Below are 18565 nucleotides of genomic sequence, written 5' to 3'. Positions count from 1 at the left end.
TGGATTAGATTCCTCTTGTAACCTTTTCCTTCATTTCATGTGGGCCCCAAAATACAGGCATGAGTACTGTATAAGTACAGCACTTAGGGATTGCGAATCTTAAACCTAGCTGGGGTTTAAACTGAGCAGTTCTGCAATCAGTTGATGAAGCCCTGTATTCATCAGATTTGAAAATGTTCCTTACTACACAAAATATGAGCCCAAAACAATTAATTCCATTGAGAAAAATTCTTATAAATGAATTTGCTACAATAATGTATCTTCTTTAAGGAAAATTTTCAATCAGCTGAAAAAAGCTGTTCACATGATATTTAAATGACCATACTGTAAATGTCAGGTCAGCCTAGAGTTTGGGTTACAAGAACCATCCAATTTGGACTTGGTTTATACTTCTGCTTCTACCCGAAATGACAAAAGTGAAAGGGTTCACCCAATGTAATGTTTTTTCTTCACATTTTTAGTTTGACTCACTTTTAAAATTACAATTACTGAACTATTCAATAAACTCTAAGCCACGAAATCCATCCAAAAAATAAAATCAAGTTTTGTGAAAGGTATCACTTTTCCTAAATTTCACTTGGGCCCCAACATACAGCCATGAGGTTTAAAATGTCTCAGTACTGTGGGATTGCAAACCCTAACAGTAACTAGAGGTTTAAACTGAGTAATTCTGCAATCCGTTAACGAAGCCCTGTATTCATAGGTGAAAATAGGTGAGGTGAAAATATTCCTTACTACACAATTTCTTTGAGAAAAACTCTTGTCAAAACCTTTGCTTCAGTAATGTATTTTTTAGGGAAATTTTCAACCATCTGAAAAACACTGTTAACAAGATATTTAAATGACCATGTATTTCAGGCCAGCCCAGGGTTAGGATTACAAGAACCAATTCTGACTATTTATACTTCTGCTTCCACTTGGAAAGACAAAATTGAGAGAGTTTACCAAATGGGAAGGGTTTTCTTCACAATTTTATTTTGAATCACTTTCAGAATTACAATTCCTGAGCTATGCAACAAACCCTAAGCAGCCAAATCCATCTGAAAAATAAAGTTTTGTGAAAGGTATCACTCTTCCTAAATTTAAATTGGGCCCCTAAATACAACCATGAGGTTACAAAATGTCTAAGTACTAAATGGGATTGTGAAACCTATCCCTAGCTTGATGTTTAAACTGAGCAATTCTGCAATCTGTCAACAAAGTCCTGTGTTCATTAGAATGAAAATTCTGCTTACTACACAACATATGAGCCTAAAACAACCATTTCCTTTTAGAAAAATGCATTTGCCTCAGTGATATACAGTATAATGGCCCAGTCCTCCTCCCCTGATGGTGGCAATGTCCAATTGTTTTAGAGAGTACAGTTCTCTTTCTTTGAAATTGGGTCAAAGAAGTAACATTTTTTGGGGGGACGGTTCACTTTTTTATCTGTTAATTTTCCTTAGTTGACAGCTCTAAGCAAGAATATAGTGTATCTTTGTAAATTTTGTATTCTTCAGTCTACTATAGTAGTTATCAAAAGATATCTCCACCTATACAATATTCATGTACATTATACATAATTTGAGAAACAAATCTTTTTTGGGGAAACAACTGTATTTACCATTCTTCAAGTACACTTACAAAATTAAATGTAGTTGTTTCACCAAATGTGATTGACATCACTTTTGACCTTCTTCTTCTGCATTTCTCTGACATTTATTAATTTATACACAAGCACCTGTAGGTTTCTTTTTCAATACAGTAGTTAATTTAGTGTCTCACACAAAGGAATGTTATTTACCTTATTCTCCCAGGATTCCATGACCTTATGTTTCAATAAATGTTGAAAAGCACATCAGATTTTTAACTGATAAAAATCAATGGAAAAAATCCTCTTAAAGATTATTTTTGATATAAACAATATCAATAGTACCTTGCACAAATATTTTGATCTAATTTTCACAGCATTCTCCAATGTGAGCCATTCTTACCTGAATTAAAATCATTTAGCAATATATACTACGCAGGGCTGCCAATGACTATTTTTAGTCATTTGAATATTTTAGTTTTTACTTATAAAACCAATTCAACGTCTTGAAAGGGAGACATGGCTTTATCCTTTTCCATTTATCATGAAAGAATAAAAGAGGGGATTAGACTGATCCTCCACATTTGGGATTTACTGTATGATAAACATAAAAGGTAACACCTCATGAGTGAAATTGTAAGACACCATAACACTTATCCCCAACTGGGATGCAATACTACCTCTCAGAAACATCCCTTTCTAACACCCTGCAACACCTTTCAAGTTCCAGAGTTTTGCTTTACCATACTGGCTCATTCCCTGGCTCTAAATTCTTTTTCTCAACTTCTTAACTTCTCTTCATAGGCATTAGTTTTCTGAGACACGGTATCAATGTTTGTTCACCTGTCTTTTGTGTACTGTGAAGCTTTGGAAGGTTCTAAGAAAAAATGGTTAGAATACCGGAGCTGAACATTCAATTTCTACTCTAGGAAGTAAATCGGTTACCTTAACTTTGGTTTTTAGATTTCAGAGACATGCTTAAACATCCCTTCCTGCCTACACAACGTGGGTTTTTATGTATTGTTTTCTGATAACTCATCTCCCTCATTTCCTCCCTTGCTCTCACTCCATAAACCATGTGATTTCATATACAGTCCTGTTATTTTCACTGGTCACCAGCATTTCAGATTAAGTACATTTATTTCTTTATCCAGATAAAGTGCTATACAAGTGTATGGAATTATTATTATTTTAAAAAGCTAAGCGTGCATAGTTTCAGAAAAATATACTGAACATAAGATTGCACAAAAATATATATCTAATATTAACATCAATAACAAGATTATAATTTTAATATTAACATATTGCACCAAAGATATATCCAATATTAACGTCAACAAAAAAAATATTTGAATTTTAACATTAACATAATCATTTCACAAGAACAAAAACAAATGGCTTTTTAAGAAATGTTTATTTGTATAAAACCATTTATTAGGGCTCATTCAATACCAAGTCTGTTACAGACTAATTTCAGGGACAGACCAGCACTATCCAGGTTCCAAGTGGTGATGCTACTTTCTGCAATAGGCTTGGTATCAAGTGTGCTGTATTGTACCTGGTGCAAATACTCAGCACTCAGGACTTCATTTTCATTTCTCCCAAAAAGCCATGGATCACCATTACTTGTCATAATAGCTAGTACAATAGAATACACAGTAATAGTACATAATAATTCATTATTAATTACTAATAGTAAAAAAACTGTATATTCTGTTGTGCTTAAAATGGAATAACCATTTACAATGTGGTCCGGTGAAAGTACAAGCCATTTAAAAAATCGTTTTTTTAATCCAGTCTAATGGTGAAAGGACTACTTTTTGTTATATTTCCACCTGATTTGGAGTCTTTTTTGTTTTAGGACTCAGTTTTGCAGCTGGGATAGAGTTTTTCCATACAGTTGGGAAAGGAATAAGACACATAGGCATATCCCTCCTCCAGCAGTAGAGCCAATTGCCATTTGAAAACCTGCAAACTTCACAGTGGCTGAGAAGGGAGATGGTGCTGGCAGTTCACCTGTCATGGATATCACTGCAAGCTACAAGGCATACAAGTTTTTTTGTGCCAAAAAGCTGAGAGACCACTAACCAACTAACCTAAACCTTGTCCTGGGTGCTGTTTGCCAATTGTACACTTTTTCTTTGGGATTTCCAGTCACAGTCTGGATTGCTAACCATCTGAAGCATGATAGTGGCAGAGAGCAGAATATTTTTTTAACTGAATTCAATGGCTTAAAAGCTTAAAAGGTAGATTTTTCTTGTTTGTATATGAATCTAAATAAGAGGTTTTAAAGTGTCATTCCAGCAATAATTTCTTTTTTTGCTGTCGTGGATTACATATGGAAAATAAAGGGAAATGAATTGGAAGAGAAGGAGAAATTATTAACATTCAGAAATTCAGTTTACTATAAAAAAACAGAATGAAGACCTTCATTTGATCTCTAGGGGACTTCCTTGAATCATTGTTTCTTATTTTGTCCATTTGTACATATCCATGAACAGTGTGAAATATTTTTAAATGTATTGACACGGTACATCACATTAAAAAGATGTCTCAAAATTGAACTTATTTCCAGAAGTATACTGTATAGTATATCACTGTATCACCAAAATGTATCTTTATTGAGAATAACATCTGCCTTAAACGGCTGTTTTGTCAGCAAGCTGATTCATTTATTTTATCCCTAAAGACATGGGATATTTGCAGCATAAATAGACAGATATGTTTGACAAAACATCTAGTAGAGTCCATTGCGAAGGATTATGCAGCTTCCTTTGACCAGATGTTGTCTCTCTTGTAAAGGACATGTGGGAATCATTTAGGTTTTGAATGCAGTTCAAGGGGAGCATTTATTTTGCAGTGAGTTTTAATTGGTACTTCAGGGAAAGGTGAATCATTGGGTCATATGAATATAGAATAGTTTGTTTTCACCTGGATCCTTTTTTCTAATGTACTCCTAGAAATACAGTAACAAATTTAATCAAGTAATATAGCAGACTTTAAAAATTAATTACACTTATGAGAATTTGTGTTTTGTATGCTGTTAATTGGCAATTTGCAATGTATTCCTTGTTTCTTATCTTAAATTTACAGTATCTGATTACCCTGACATGCTGTAAAGGATGATGCTAGTACACCACAAGAGGTCTCAACAACAAAAGACCAGTCTACATAAATATTTAATCTAAATACCATTTACATATGCCCATAAGGATACTGTTGCAGTGCACTTAAAGGAGGGTGGACAGGTTTCCAATATATTTAATACATACTGTGGTAAAAAAAGCACATACTGTAGGTGTTCCATCCTTGAAGAACACAGCATAAAGCAGAACTGCAACTTGGGGACGATTTCAGTCCATCAAAGAATGCACACACAGACAATTTAGAAAAACCATTTATAGCATCCAGCATGAACAATACATGATAGTCAAGTGCCCATAGTCAGGTTTTACTCTGCAGCTAGAACCCAAGTACATTCTTGTGCTCAAAACAGCGGTACACTGTTGTATACTATGGTATACTTTTTTAAAATTACTAATGCATGCTGACCTGCAGACAACTAATATGAATTCCAGATTATAATGTTGCTGTTTAATTGCATTTACTTCACTATTAATTTAATCAACTTTCCTTAAATTCAGATGTTGTACATTGTACAAGACTTTTAGTCATTTTTGAACAGAGATTTTGAAGAATGACATTCTTGTATGTAGGCCTTCAATGCTCTTCAGTGTCTGCAGTGCCTCTTTTAACTCAGTCAGAGAAATCTCAATCTGTTCTACCACAGTCAGGGAATCCACAACACCTGATTTGCCCTCCAAGAATTGGGGAGCCTTTGAAAAACTACTAACATTTGTCACAATTTATCACAGAACTATAAAATTTAGAATAAAATAATGGGATTCAGAATTGATTAAAGTCCTGTTGAAAACTATGTCCTTTTGAGATCATAATGAAGTGAATATTTGGGAAGCTTTCACTGAAGAAACTTAAAAATAGAAGATGGCTCGAATCTGTTGCAGTGAAAAAACAATACATTACTGTATATTCTCTAGCCCTCTGTGTTAAAAACTCGGTATGCTGTCAGAGTAAAAGATGGGTTTCTTCCTAGTGATATCCAACTCAAGCACAGCTGTTTAAGAGAAGGACATTTACAGAGTTCAGTTATACTTCAGGAATTCTAATTTAGATTCCAGGTCTTTACATTTGTGGCAATGAGTCTTATTAAGATCAGAGGCAAAGGTTAGTTTGAAATGTTAATTAAAATGATTCATTCTCTAGTAGTGTCGAAGTGAAATCTCTGTGCCTTTATTTGAACTATTTGCAAGTATTAGTTTAGAGTACATTGTGCTGTGATTGGAAAGACGCATCTGAATTACCACATTGTAAAACCGAGAGAAAAAAAGACTTCAGTGTGAAAAACGTAATCAATCTTGGAGAAAGATTTATGCCTAGCATAACAATCATAAAACATTACATCAGATAAGTTAAACACTTGTCTAACATTGAGTTGACCAAGGTCAGTTGTAAATGTGCACAGAACAACAGATACAACTTCAGATTCTGAACAGGGAGAAATACAGTCATTTATGTGCCAATAATAAAACTGTATTCAGAGAAGTCCAATAACAGTTTCATCAGTAATGTAAAGAAATGTGGGTTAAATGTTGCCAAGCAGAAAATGAAACAAAAGAAATTTCTTTACTCACTAAAGGTATTTTAAAAAATACCCAACAGGATACAATAACATGAAAGCGAGATACATTTTATTGCTAGTAGAAGATGAGGTAGTAATAACAACATAATGTTTCATAGTAAATCCTGCGACACCCTGCTATTTGAGGTGAGGTTAGTGTATCATGACAACACATATCCTGGCAACAGATGTATATATAAACGATTTGGGAAATATGTAGATTATACCCATACAGTCATAAAGTGTTCTTATCTCTAGAAAAGTAAGATAGACGCAGTAATGAGATCATAAACACATATCAATATGCCAATGCATTTAGGGGTTTCAAACATTCTTCCCCACTGTCCTTGAACTTCCTTGCACTCTCCTCTCATATCATACTAAAAATACTTTTGATGGAATACTACCTCTACCACAGAGCACCCCTCACAAAACTACAGGAAGACAAAACAAAGTAGGATTAATCAAAATCAGAGTTTTCCTTTATAGTAGCCATAGTGCATCAGTCTGTGCCTCAGCAGCTAGAATGCCATTCTGGACTGTCATCTTTCCACAGTTAATCTCATAGATCATCTGGTCTTTAGAACAGGTCATTTGGGTCCTTCATTCAAGGGGGACACATGTGGCCCTTAGCATCATGGGGCAAGTCAGGAAATCGACCAGATCTTCTCAGCAGAGTCTTTTTCTGACAGCAGAAAAAAATGAGGTTTTGCACTTGGCTACTGTTGGATAAGAATAGTTCACAAAATAAGTGATGTGATAACTGTCAAGTTTCATTGGTTGGGGTTTCTGAGCCAGCAGGTAAAATTGTCTTTGATCTGTATAAAGAAGCTTAAAGATCAACGGACGGGGGTTTGTCAATCTGAATCATAGTCAATGAGGAAGACGACAGACTAAGTCTGTGAAGAAATGCAGTGCAGTGAAGAAATATCCTTCCAATGTCTATGACAGGCCAACCAGTTGGATGCTGTAAAGACATGATCTCCCCAAAATCATTCAGCTTGTCCTGAACATTAGGAGGCGATGAGGGAAATCTTTTTCAAACTGACAGAATTCAGCTTTAAATGTGTTAGCACAGGCAGTACGATTTCCCAACAGTTTGATGTGAGTGATGAAATTTTGCCTTTGAGAAAGAAGGACTGCTTATCTTATTCACTGCCTCACTGAATGGGCCCAAAGCCTGGACCAGCATTTTGCGCTACCATGCTGCAGATATTATCACACTGATTCATGACAACTTACTCAATCACCACTGTCAGCTTCTGTTGAATAGATGATTGTTTCTAATGTTTCTGATCTGGTATAGCATGAAGGGAAGTTGTCTCTCTTTGTGTATGTCATATCATGTTAGATGTTAACAAGAGAGCTTAAATTACACAGCTGAATCTTTTCTTCTTCCTTTTTCTTTTTTGCTTGGTCTTTCTTCTTATGTACTGTTGATTTTCTACTTTCAATGTATTTTTTTTTTAGATGTCTTTGCATGAAAGATAAAATTTATTGCATCTTATGAATAAATTATACTCTAGCGGTAATGACCACCCTTGCTACAGCCAGCCTGTCACAGTCTCTTTTTTATCTTTGTAGATTTCCTTCTTTATACTTTTTAATTTTCTTTTATGGAAATTGCTAACGACAAGCAGAACATCGACAGACACCCATGTTGGTAGGAAAAACACCTGCTTTTAGCAGAATCACACAGACCACTGGCAAAACAAGAGACTCTGTTGAATGTTTGATGGTGATGATTATTATTGCAGTTATAAGCTAATGTACATGAACTTTTATTATGTCATGTGGGAGTTTGCTCAGAAAGTCCCTATGCGATGCTTTGATTGCACGCCATATCAAATGGAAAAGGATGGCTTTCTAGGAACTGAATTACTGCTCCTCTGGTACAGTGACATCATGAATGTACTGTACTACTGCTGGGACCCTAGGGCCTCCATGAATATGTGTGCTTTTTAAATTCTAGTGCTCACAAAGCATTTAATACTCTTTTGCTCTCTTTTATTTTGTCTCCATCTTTTATAATATCTGTAATGTTTGCACTGGACTTTCAACTCCTTTTGTTGTTTTGACCTGTTTTGGAAACATTTTTCTGTATCATAATGCTTTACATACAGGAGTCTTTGACAAATTACTTACCTATGTTGGCTTTGTTGGATCCACCCAAGAACGAAATGAAAGCTTTCAAAAGTTTCATGGCAAAATAATACACTTCATGTTGACAGACAGACGACACAGGACTTGAACCTTGGGATATAAATTTTGTTTGTGCTTCTTCAGTCATGACCCATGTTAGGCAGGCAGCATGTGGTGTAGTGGTGAGGGATCTTAGCTTGTAACTAAAGCTAAGATCCTTCACCGCTACACCACATGCTGCCTGACTCACATGTAGCAACTTTACCAATGTTGTTAAGAAGAGGCTTCATGGGAGAGTGTTTACAATGTAGGGGACTATCTTCAAAGAATGACAATTAGTTTTCAAGTTCTCTAAGCTCTCATTTTATTATTGAAGGTTCAAAACATAAAATGAGTGCAGAGAGAACTTGAAGTGAATCTCCCTTGGAAAGAACATGATGTAAATGTTGTTATGGCAAGTACTGTATCTCATGAACAACTGATTCATGAGGTTTGCCTAAACAAGCTATATATTAGCTATAAATACCTTTATGTGAAGTTGAATTACAAAATAATTGTCATTCTTTGAAGACAGTCCTCTGCATTGTAAACACTCTCCCATGAAGCCCCTTCTTAACAACATTGGTAAAGTTGCTATTTGGTGCATTCAATGCTACCACTGAAATAGCATCATAATCCAGCTCTCTCTATAACCTACAATATGTAAATCATATTGCTTTCTAATATCTTAAATGGAGAGACAATTCAAGAAAGATCACCAACATTGACAGGAATTCATGAGTGGATATGCTTATGTTTGCTATTTCTGTTTTGTTCTTATGGCTTCCGCTGTCTACAGATCACAGTAAACTCTGGTTACTGTTAAGAAATTGGTCATGATATTTTCACACTTCCATTCTTCCCGTGGTTTTAATATGTCTATTCTGCTTCATTATACTGAAGATTGTAAAGAACAATGAAAGTGTAAAATTGCAAAATTGCAGTATAAACTAATAAAATACACTGTCAAATTTACATTTTTAACCTATAACAAGGAAGTTACAGTAAAATCTCTGCAGCTTGTGCAGGCTGTAGAGAGAGTATTTGATAACGTCTGTTCTTCCCCTTAAGGCAACTGCAACTATCATGCATTATTGTTCTCTTCTTTTACAAGTATGCGTTTTACAGGGCTATTTTAGATTGTTGAGGAAGTTTCCTGACTGAAGCTAGAGGGGTTACATTTTTTTTTTCCTTCAAGTATTGAATTCCTTGTGTAAATCAAAACTGATAAAACTATTGTGCATTACACAGTATTGCACAACACACTACCTGTAACAATGCAGTTTTGATATGTTCTTTTAATTATCAATCCAAATAAGGTTTTTCTAATATTTCAGAAGCCTCAAGCAAAGATCATCATTGCATGATGTGCACTAATGTACAGTAAGATTCAGCTTGCTAACTCCTAATATTTATGACATATCTAGGTAAATTATTTTCATGGCCAGTGAACACCGTAAATGTCTTGCACATGCTGTACCATAAAAGAGGGGAGGGTATACAGCTGAACTTTGGACAAACTAAACTCTTGTATCTGTGAGTGAAATAAGGTTCAGTTATCTGGCCAGTCAGCCCTTGACTTGTCAGTCATGGAATTCATGGACGAATTTAGCTTCTTTAAATTGAAGAGAAGTCATAGGCTAAACAATTTTAGAATTTTAGGCTGCTGCAGACTGCTATTTCATCATAAAAGGCAGAGAAACCTGCATGATTCTTTCAGAAAATGACCTTTATTGTCTGCTCATCAGCTTTTTTGAACACAACATACAGTATATAGTGTGTAGGATTATGAAACCTCAATTGCATCATCATAAATGTCTCTGGCACATTACAAGCAGAAATCATTTTCCTGATGTCAAATGTTCTAATGATATTAGAGTAGGATACAGGAGAAAATGAATAATACAACAGAGACAGACAAGGTGATATATAACTGGCTAATGTGAAAACTATTAGAAAATGAATGACTGCTGACTGGCCCAAAGGATTTTAAATTCTACGCTTCATGTTAGTTGGACACAATCTCCCATGAGAAATATTGTAAATGACAGGGGAGGGGGGTGTTCTAGCTCCATCTCAAAATTTACATATATTTTACTGCTTTATAATGACGAGGTTTTGGTAAATGTTTTTAGTTTTTGCCTGTTTATCTGTAGATTGTGCTTGACTATCATTTACAAAGAAGAGAAATAGTCATAGAGGGATGTTAGGGAACTGTGGGAAGGGCAGCTGTGAGAGGAAATGGGTAGTATAGCAAGAGAGAACATGCCTACGCACATAAAGGGAAAGGATTACAGTAGTAAATGAGAGAGTAGCACAAGCATAGCTTGCCTTATGTTCTCTGTATTTGCATTAATGGTTCACAATGCCTCTTAGTTCAAGCTGGTACCACATACGACATCACTTCTTCGCTCATCGTTCTTATAGTGCTAAAAAATATCATGTTTTTCCTGTAAGCTCGTTACTTTTCTTGTCACCAGTTCCACCAGTTTTGACCCTTGTCACTCATTATGGTTCTCCTCGCCCTTCCCACAGTGTACCATTGTTCAGAAAAAAATATGTTGCGTGAAGCACATTAGTCAGGGACGAGCTCTATTTCTACATACTGTATGTTACTCTGAATTCACATTAGTTGGAAATTATTCCTGTTAGTCGAGGAATAACTGCACTGTATTTGTTAACATTTCATTTTACACTAAACTAATTAATCTCTAACACACAGTTTACATGATATGCTCACTTTTTCTGTTTACATAAATGTTCCCAGCACTTTGTTTTTTTCCATGTTGTAAAATGCTTACTACTTTCTCATTCAATCTCAGAAAGCAGTGAAATATTTTCCAGTTCAGCTTATAAACAACTATGAATTGCTACTTTCCCATTTATTGCAGAAGAAAAAACATAAGAGCAGTTGTTGCTTCTGTTTAAAGTGTATTCAATTGCTTTTGAACAGTCTGTATTAACCATTACCAGCTGTTCAATTAGTACTTAAGCCTGTGTATTAAATCCCTGTAATTTCCTTCCTTAGGGATTTATCAAGCCTGCAGAGCCTTATGGAAAATAGTGTTACCCAGGACATGTTCTCTTTATCCTTATTTTTAGTAATTGTAACATATAGCTTTGGGGAAAGTGGCATTTGGATTTTCACATCTCATTCCAGTACATCTATATTAGCCTTTTTTGTACGTTCTTCTTTAATTCGTCTACCAATTATGAGTAGTATTGGGAAATAAGCAAATATAAGTCCAGTAAATGCTGCTGAATATTGTGAAACTGTGAAATTTATATACTGCCACATAAGAAATATGTATTGTATATTTTTAGAATAGTTTGAAAAGGGACTTGAAGATGTAGAATAAAATGATCATTTAAGCCTTTTGTGTAATATTAAAACTTACTTTTTCTTTTTCAGGTGTATACGTACTCAGCATCAGAAGAAAATTATTTATAATAACTGTGAGCAATTTAAAGTTGTTAGTTGTTAGTTGTTAGCAGGAAAATCACATTTCCTGTAGCTGATGCAATTGTCTTTTAGTAAAAGAGGGGTGAACTGTGAAAGTTGTCACACCATGATAGTCTGGAGGAAAGGTAGAAAGTGAGCTATCAGGACTTGACCAATGTAGGTCTTCGCAATCAGAATACCATCAATATGACAAGCTTTAGTAACTAGAAAGCTCTTTAGTAACTAGAAAACTCTTGCTTAAATCCCCAGGTCCCCATGACCTACAGTACCATTGACAGGCTGTTATGTTTTGCCAAGTTAGAAATTGCTGGTTGTGAACAGACCAAATGGTAAATGACAGTTCATGGTATTGCCAACAATATATTGACCTCATCGTGCCATTGCTCTATTGATAAGCGGGACATATATTGTACTGTAAGTTCCTTATTATGTTTTATGTCCAACCTTGACAAGGTCTTTCATTACTATTTAATGCATCTGAATGGAAGTGGTATACTTTTTTTTTCTTTTAAAAAGAAGGCAGTGATTTGATGGTGGAGCTAATATCTTGAAAAGAAGAAATACAATGCATGTTAAAATTAAGGCTGAGAAGTTTATAGCCAAAGAAGATTCAATGGCACTATTCGATCAAGGCAAATTTTACAATGCTAAGCAGACCTTCCAACACCTTGGAATACCATTAATGATGGACTTACAGTAATACCAGTATTTTACTGCATTCAATAAATACAAGGTATTTTTATTATTTTGCTTTTAGAAAGGTTTAAATTCAGTTGTTCTAACAATCCCAGTCATGTGCATTTTGCTCTGCTTTTTGTCACCTAAAATTTTCCTTCTCTCAACAGAAAATCAATAATTTATAATGACTGATGTCTAACATTCTGATATGGTTAGAAGAAAATAAAATAGATTCTGTCGGTACAAAACCAACAAAACCCTTTGTATTAAGTAGTTTTACCATTCCATGCTTTATTCAACCTTAAATGAAACATTTTCCAGGTCTACAGATAAAGAGTTTAAAGAATGGCAAATATGCTATGCATAGGCTTGGCAGAATTCAATTTGTATTTTTCTATCAAATGGACAGATAAAATCAATGTTTATTTTTAAAGTATTAACAATTGTTATCAGTATTTATTTTTCATTTTAATCAAAATGGGTGAAATTGACATTTATTGACCCTGATTTTTTATTCTACTGAGAAATATTTCATTCAATAACAAACGTTTAGCATGGATAATGTGAAAAAACACAACTCACAATTTTCTATGTGAAGAACAATATTATTAGTTATTAAAGGTCAATCAGAGGATTCGATTAGATGATACTTTGTGATAATCCTCATCATCATTAGTATTATCATCCTTATTCAATAATCTACATATATGATTCAAATGCATGAAATAACTTCAGAATGTATATTTATACATCTTTGGGTCCAGCAATGTTACAGATCCTGAATACAGAATCAATTATAATTAATTGCATACTTTATGGCCTATTAATTAAAATATATAACAGTACCGATTCACCAATGTGAGTTTGTAAGTTTAAAAAATGTATTTTTTGCAAATCTACAAAAATATGTTAAGAAGAACTCACTTAGACAAATGTATATTTTTATTTGAAGCTGGTATTAATAGTTTGTGTTGCTTTTGCTGTAATATAAGACAATGATTTACAATATGATTAAAAGTGTATGGCATAAATATCACTTTTTCCTACAAAATACTGTAAATCAATCATATCATAATTTCTCAGTGAATTAACATAAATATTGTTAAAGATGGTGATGTAAAAATAATCAGATAAATCCTAAAATGGGGTCTAAAGAATGTTTTTTCTAGCCTTTTCTCCCTATAACAATGATGGCATATCTTTATTTAACTATGCTACCTCATTTATGATACACTGTACTTCATGTTAAAAAGTATTCTGGATTTTTTTTTTTAATTTTGCACTTAATATTAAATATCAAATATATTAAATAATGCAAATTCTGTTAAGAAGAAGTACTCTCTGTGTTTCCATTGATCTTTATCCTTTTTCACAAAGATTGGACTGTAGTGTTTGACTGGAATTTGCAGTACAAATGGATCGGATCAATATCAGTTTTCAGTTTCATTTATGTAGCATTGCATTACAGAGTGAAGAAGTAGAAACACTGGCCCTAAGACTCCAATTTACTTTAATGCATTGCTAGATGATAATACTTTTAACTGATTTTGACTGACAATAAAGATATATATGATAGGTCATACTATAACTAAAATTAAAAGTGATTTTTAAGTAATTGCATATGCAGTTTAATACACATATTTTTTACAAGATCATTGCTAACCAAACTATATACCCATGTAAAATTAAGATGAGAGCTGACAAGAATCAATTCTGATGTACTAGACTTTAAAGCTTACTCAGTTTACTCAGCAGAATCTGCAAGTGAAAACCACATCCTAATATAGGAAAAGCCACCAAAATGAAAAAGCTGTTTTGCCTGTCAACCTATCCTTTTGAAACCAATCTCAACAATGCTACAGGCACACAAAACATGGATTAAAAGAAAAAGCAATATGAAACATGTTAATATGTTTTGAAAATAATGTGAAATCATGTTAAATATTTTGTTAAACATTCCTCTAATAACAAATTTGTGTGTTTCTCAGGATACAAATTAATCCTTTTTAGGAATTGTACTATGTTTTGCTGTTTTAAATGTCCAAATGAAAAACAAAAAAACAATAAAAAAACAAAACCAAGAAAAACAAGAAAAAAAGAAAACCGCTGACATAAGTTTCTTATAGAGCTTTTTGTAGTAAATTACTACACCTTATTTGCAGAGCAGAGCAACAACAAGTAGTTTAGCTAATTTGTCTTATTAAATGTTTACAGCATGAAACTATGAAATGTACACATGCAAAAATGGGTTCCTGTTAGACAGATTTTATCTGTAGTTTCTACTCGACAATTCAATATTTGGAGACTGATATTTGGCTTCCAGCATTTTCCAACAGTCAAAGGCCAAACATACAGAGTTTATAAATAAAATTGTATTTCTAGATAGTTGATACAGACACTTTACTAAATGTAATGTGCTGTACTTTGCATTGTACAAGCTAAAGTAATGTGCAGTGTATAGTAACACTGTATTTTCAACATTTTTAAAAACATTTTCTGTATTCTGTGCATCATTTGTTGCACTAAACTAGTTCAAAACACTATAAACGTACAGAACAAATAAAAAAATATTATAAAAGGAATGTGGGAAAAAAAAGTATGATTCTGGTTTTGATATGATAATCAGATTGATCCATAATCACTGTTTTGCTGTACTGATATTACTATTCCAAATCTTTGCTGTGACTCAGCATGATCCTTGGAGCTTGATAAGAGGTCCTTGCACTTTAAGAGACACCCTGGCACTTGTCAAGGAAGTAATTACAGTTACCCCTTGGCATTGCTCTAGATTTTAAGGTAATAAAATAATAATCTATGAATTATATCATGTTAGTAAGGCGACTTTGTAACATAGAGTACATATCGTTTCGGCCGTGGAGCCTTCTTCAGGTGTGGAGCCTCTCACACCTGAATAAGGCTCCACGGCCGAAACGTTGTGTTCTCTTTCTTCTTTTTTTCAGCATGGAATAAACCTATTACTTGTTCCTTTGCAGCCTACGCATGCTGACGCAGCTACCCACCTAGAGTACATACTGTATACTGTAACAAATCCTATGTAACATAGATAATAAATCTTTATTAACAGACTAAAATATTTTAATCTAAAGATAAACTACAGTATGAATTATGTTTTCATTATATAATATAGGGACCACGTGAAGCTTTTTTTGCACAGCAGTCATGAATACTTTGACCATGTTCTGTATTTCTGCTTTTTTATGTACAACAGACATTCAAGGATAGCTACTGTAGCAGCAGAGAAGGGGAGCTAGTAGATCTTTAGTGTACTGCCATGATAAGGCTGATGTTTGTGCTCTGGTGTCCAAAGATATTTCTCTGTTTTACAATGTAATACTGTATATATATGCTCTATATACTGAGTGAAAAAAGAAACACCTCCTCCACACTTTGGCCCTCCCGTCTGCGTGGAACAGGCTGAAGAGTGATTCATCCGTAAGAGGACCTGATGCCACTGCTGACGAGTCCATCGCAGCCTCTGTCTGGCCCAAGGCAGGCAGGTGTGACGTCTAAGAAGTTTGAGCAGACCTCTGACAGGTTGCCTTGCTCTAAGGCCAGAAGCATGGAGCCTAACTGTCCTGTCACTGATGCGGGCATTGTGTCTGCCAGCAGTTTCAGCAGATGTATGGGTGGCAGATCTGAAACGATCTCTCAGATGGACTAGTCTGATGTTTCGGTCCTGCACTGGTGTGGTCACTCAGGGGCGACCAGATCTTGGACTGTCATATGTCCTGCCGGTCTGCTGAAACCTTCTCTGCAGAAGTTACACAGTGGAGCGGCTTACTCCATAGTGTCTGGCAACGCTGGCACATGACATGCCTGCCTGCAGCATGCCAATGGCCCTCTCCCTTGCTTCTGATGACACTTGAGGCATTATTGAATGCACAGAAAACTGACTAGCTGTGGCCTTTTTCTTGCAGTGACCTAATCTTTGAATTAAGGCCTTTTTAAAGGTGACCTGATCAGGTATTGTTCCATCTGGACCTTGTTGGGTAGAAGTGCATCTAATGAACGTTCGTGTGATTGGCAAGTTGCGATGGCTCATTGCACAAGCTGTATTGCAGGTCAGAGGGCTTAAAACAAATTGACAACTTTTTGTGAAAGTACATAAGCTATAACTATAGTATTCTCATTCCAAAAAGTGTTGCATTTCCTTTTTCCATCAGTATATATTGTATATATTTATTAAAGGCACAAAAGATATATTTTATGGCAATAAATACTAGTCATTTAAACATGCAGTTAAAAGAATGATAACCATCTGAAAATTCAAAAGCAAACATTTACTGTATGTGTACAGTAGGTACATTTGAAGCTTGAAATAAAAAATAATTTAAAAGCAGCAGAATTATTGTTTAGATAAGATACAGTTTTATTTTTTATCGCCTTTTAAAGCTACGCAGACATTTAAAAGTGAAACAGTATTATAAGCAATGGCATACAACAATATTTTCATCTCTCTGGTGAGCAAAACCATTAAAAACTTTGAAAGCTCTAACATAATACATGCAGTACACTTTTCCTGCCGTCTTCCATTGTGCCTTTAGATAGGCACTCCCTGTGTTCCTTGCATTGTTAGACCTACTAACTTTTACCTGTTCAGGTAAGTTAGGTGCAGAACAACTACTCAAGCACATGGGTCTAGAAAATTGTAAATAACAAAAAAAGAACATGCTTTTATTACCTGTAATTTCTGGGGTCTTTACCTCCTGGTTCTCATGGTGCCTTGTGTCACCATCCAGCCTATTCTGTCTGCATACAGTATGCCTTGGATTCTTCCTGTTTTTCCCACCTGGCATCCTCACCTGATGCCATAAAGTATGCAAATAAGCAGTAGTGAGGTCACCATGGAGACTTCTGTACTATCGAGGCAACTGCAGTCAGGTAACTCTCAGGTGGTGTGTGTTACAAAATACATTATGAAAACATGACTCAACAAAGCAATATAAAGTACTTGTCCTTGTGCTGTAATCAGATGTGAGGTTCATTCTACTTTAAATGGGCAAAAGGTGGTTTGACTACAAATACTGTATACAGGTTTATTCAATATATTGTACTGTATATTTACTGTATATATTGCATTTGACATATCTTTTCATACCAATTTCCACCTACTGATAATACTGAAGTAATCTGCATGACAAAATTCTGTTAAATTAATAACATTGTCAGCGATGGTATTTTAGACAGCTTACACATAGTGTATTTAGAGCACAATATGCATTCACTGCATTAAGAACTAATGGTTAAATAATATTTACCTTTATTTTACACCTTAATAAATCATTATATTTGTTGTATTGTAATATTGTATACACAGTAAACCTTTTGTGGTGGTACAAATAAGACTGTGACTGTATGATTAAACTGGGATATTGGGCAACACTCAACATTATAGACCAATTTACCTAGATTACTGTTTTTCTTTCAGGTATTGATTCAAAATTGTGGGCAGCAAACTATTGTACACCTATGGTCTGGAAGTAAAGGAGATTTTGTCACACCAAGCTTTGTTGTGGTCTCATATTGTGGTCAACATGCAAGTAGCTGCAGGTTTTTTTTCTTAAACTACTAAGGGAAAGCATCCATCCAGTATTCCCTATAAGAACCGTAACAACTTTATATCCTGGAGTCCTGTAGCGAGGCATACAATGCAGTCTGGTATTGAAACTAAAGAGTAGACAGAAGGCTAATACTATGGTAACATACTTTGATTAAGTCACAATGCTTTGAATATTCAGTGAGAAATGGTGCTTTTAGTCTTTGTTCTATACTTGATCAAATAAAACAGAAACAGAATGTAATGTATAATGATTCTAAACATAGATACTGTATTTACTTCTTCATACTGTAAAAACGAATTCAGTTGAATAATACGTTTTAAGCCCATGTAATAATAAAACAACAGAAATCAAACTGCAAACAATAACTCTCTATCACAACTTGTCCACTTGTC

General features: G+C 34.6%; 1 protein-coding gene across 1 annotated transcript in view; it reads right to left on the bottom strand.

The window, feature by feature from the left end:
- The window catches only part of LOC148677640 (phospholipid-transporting ATPase ABCA1), a 318551-nt gene extending 301134 nt beyond the window's left edge, over positions 1–17417 (bottom strand). The window contains exon 1 of the mRNA XM_088613916.1: positions 17294–17417. The gene's annotated coding sequence lies outside the window, so the exon portion shown is untranslated. The remainder of the gene's footprint in view (positions 1–17293) is intronic.
- Between the last annotated feature and the right edge of the window lie 1148 nt (positions 17418–18565).

The sequence above is a fragment of the Lepisosteus platostomus genome, chromosome 1 (assembly GCF_059453375.1).
Source record: "Lepisosteus platostomus isolate fLepPlt1 chromosome 1, fLepPlt1.hap1, whole genome shotgun sequence".
Taxonomy (NCBI): Eukaryota; Metazoa; Chordata; class Actinopteri; order Semionotiformes; family Lepisosteidae; genus Lepisosteus; species Lepisosteus platostomus.
This window is presented reverse-complemented; position numbering and strand designations above follow the sequence as displayed.